Raw genomic sequence first — 3988 nt, 5'->3', positions numbered from 1 at the left:
AAAAAAAAAAAAAAAAAAAAAAAAAAAAAAAAAAAAAAAAATTATTCGAACTGAATGACAATAATACAACCTACCCAAACCTCTGGGATACAGCAAAGGTGATACTAAGAGGGAAGTTCATAGCTCTATACGCCTAAATCAAAAAGACTGAAAGTGCACTAACTGACATTCTAAGGTCATACCTCAAGGAACTAGAGAAACAAGAACAAACCAAACCCAAACCCAGCAGAAGAAAGGAAATAACCAAGATCAGAGCACAACTAAATGAAGTTGAAACAAAACGAAACAAAAGATAAATGAAACAAAAAGCTGGTTCTTTGAAAAGATAAATAAAACTGACAGACCATTAGCAAGATTAACCAAGAAAAGAAGAGAGAAAATCCAAATAACCTCACTAAGAAACGAAACAGAAAATATTACAATTGACATCACTGAAATATAAAAGATCATTCAAGGCTACTATGAACACCTTTACACACATAAACTAGAAAGCCTGGAAGAGATGAATAAATTCCTGGAAAAATACAAGCTCAAATCGGGAAGAATTAGATAACCTGAACAGACCAATAACAAGCAGTGAGATTGAAACGGTAATTTAAAAATTACCAACAACAAAAAAAGTCCAGGACCAGATGGATTCACAGAATTATACCAGACATTCAAAGAAAAACTGGTTCTAACCCTTTTGATGCTATTCCACAAGATAGAGAAAGAAGGAACCCTCCCCTCCCTAATTCATTCTATGAAGTCAGCATCACCCTAATACCAAAACCAGGGAAGGACATAACCAAAAGAGAAGACTACAAACCAATATCCTTGATGAACATAGATGCTAAAATCTTTAACAAAATACTAGCTAACCGAATACAACAACATATCAAAAAGATAATCTACCATAATCAAGTGAGTTTCATACCAGGGATGCAGGGATGGTTTAACATACGCAAGTCAATAAATGTAACACACCACATAAACAGAATTAAAAACAAAAATCACATGATCATCTCGATAGATTCAGAAAAAGCATTCGACAAAATCCAGCAACATTCTATGATTAAAACTCTCAGCAAAATTAGCATACAAGGGACATACTTTAATGTAATTAAAGCCATCTATGACAAACCCACATATTATGACACATATTATTGACAAGTCAACATAATACTGAATGGAGAAAAGTTGAAAGCATTCCCTCTGAAAACTGGGACAAGACAAGGATGCCCGGTCTCACCACTCCTCTTCAACATAGTACTGAAAGTCCTAGGCAGAGCAATCAAACAAGAGAAAGAAACAAAATGCATCCAAACCAGTAAAGAAGTCAAATTGCCACTGTTGCTGATACGATCATTTACCTTGAAAACCTTGAAGACCCCTCCAGAAACCTCCTAGAACTGATAAAAGAATTCAGCAAAGTTTCCAGATACAAGTTTAATGTACAAAATCAATAGTTCTTCTATACACCAACAGCGACCAAGCAGAGAATCAAATCAGTATCTCAACCCCTTTTACAATAGCTGCAAAAAATATATATACTGAGGAAAATATCTAACAAAGGAGTCGAAAGACCTCTACAAGGAAAACTGCAAACTAATGCTGAAAGAAATCATAGACAACACAAGCAAATGGAAACACATCTCATGCTCATGGATGGGTAAATCAGTATTGTGAAAATGACCATACTGCCAAAAGCAATCTACAAATTCAATGCAATCCACATCAAAACACCATCATCATTCTTCACAGAATTAGAAAAAACAATTCTAAAATTCATATGGAACCAAAAAAAGAGCCTGCATAGCCAAAGCAAGACTAAGCAAAAAGAGCAAATCTGGAGGCATCACACTACCTGATTCTAAACTATAAGGCCATAGTCACCCAAACAGCATAGTACTGATATAGAAATAGCCACATAGACCAATGGAACAGAATAGAGAACACAGAAATAAACCCAAGTACTTGCAGCCAACTGATCTTTGATAAAGCAAACAAAAAGTGGAGAAAGCACACTTTTTTCAACAAATGGTGCTGGGATAATTGGCTAGCCACATGTAGGAGAATAAAACCGGATCCTCATGTCTCACCTTATACAAAAATCAACTCAAGGACTTACACCTAAGACCTGAAACCATAAAATTCTAGCAGATAACATTGGAAAACCCTTCTGGACATTGGCTTAGGCAAGGATTTCATGACCAAGAACCCAAAAGCAAATGCAATAAAAACAAAGATAAATAGCTGAGACCTAATAAAGAGTTTTGCATGGCAAAAGGAACAGTCAGCAGAGTAAACAGACAACCCACAGAGTGGGAGAAAATCTTCACAATTTATACGTCTGACAAAGGACTAATATCCAGAATCTACAACCAGTGCAATCAAATCAGTAAGAAAAAAAATCCCATTAAAAAGTGGGCTAAGGGCACGAATAGACAATTCTCAAAAGAAGATATACAAATGGCCAACAAACATATGAAAAAATGCTGAAATCACTAATGATCAGGGAATTGCAAATCAAAATTACAATGCGATACCACCTTACTCCTGCAAGAATGTCCATAATCAAAAAATCAAAAAACAGTAGATGTTGGTGTGGATGTGGATGTGGTAATCAGGGAACTGGTGGGATTGTTCCCTGGTGGTGGGAATGTAAACTAGTACAGCCACTATGGAAAACAGTGTGGAGATTTCTTAAATATCTAAAAGTAGAACTACCATTTGATCCAGCAGTCCCACTACTGGGTATCTATCCAGAGGAAAAGAAGTTATTATTTGAAAAAGATACTTGCACACGCATGTTTATAGCAGCACATTTCACAATTGCAAAATCGTGGAATCAACACAAATGCCCAACAATCAATGACCGGATAAAGAAACTGTGATATATATATATATGTGTGTGTGTGTGTGTGTGTGTGTGTGTGTGTGTGTGTGTGTAATGAATACTACTCAGCCATAAAAAGGAATGAATTAACAGCATTTGCAGTGACCTGGATGAGATTGGAGACTATACTAAGTGAAGTAACTCAGGAATGGAAAACCAAACATCGTATGTTCTCACTGACATGAGGGCGCTAAGCTATGAGGATGCAAAGTCATAAGAATGATACAATGGACTTTGGGGACTTGGAAGAGTGGGAGGGGGCAAGGGATAAAAGACTACAAATAGGGTGCAGTGTATACTCTATTTTGGTGCACCAAAATCTCACAAATCACCACTAAGGAGCTTACTCATGTAACCAAATACCACCTGTAACCCAATAACTTATGGGAAAAAAATTAAAATTTTCAACTTTATTTGAATAATTTTCATTCAAAATTGGATACTTATTAATTACACTTATTCTAAGTTTTATATTCTTCTAAGTTTAATAGTTTTGAATATTTTATCAGAAAAATCTGTTAAAACATATATAAGAACTGATTTATTTTTACACTTATTTTAAATTACATTTTGATTAAACTGCAGTACATCCAGATTTGCATATTTTGAATACAATTGCATTTTTTAAATCCTTTAAATCAGAGATGCACAAACTATGCCCACCGTAAGTATCCAGCCTGCCACTTGTTTCTGTAACTAAAGTTAAATTGGAACAGAATCAGCCCATTCTTTTACGTTTTGTCTGTGGCTGCTTTCGTGCCTCAACAGCTGAGCTGAGTAGTCATGACAGAGACAAATGTCCCATAAAGCTTAACATATTGATTTTCTGATGCTATTACAGGAAAACTTTAACAACATTTGCTTTACTGTCAATAGAACACAAATTACATAAAAATCCTAATTGTGTAAATAAAGTTAGTGTTAAAATGAAGAAAACACAATAATATTGAGTAAATAAATAGCCTGCAATGAATGATATATTCTTTTTTTTTTTTTTTTTTATTATACTTTAAGTTCTAGGGTACATGTGCATAACGTGCAGGTTTGTTACATATGTATACTTATGCCATGTTGGTGTGCTGCACCCATCAACTCGTCAGCACCCATCAA

Source organism: Rhinopithecus bieti, unplaced genomic scaffold (genome assembly GCF_001698545.2).
Source record: "Rhinopithecus bieti isolate Rb0 unplaced genomic scaffold, ASM169854v2 scaffold_38631, whole genome shotgun sequence".
In the NCBI taxonomy this organism is placed as follows: Eukaryota; Metazoa; Chordata; class Mammalia; order Primates; family Cercopithecidae; genus Rhinopithecus; species Rhinopithecus bieti.
This window is presented reverse-complemented; position numbering follows the sequence as displayed.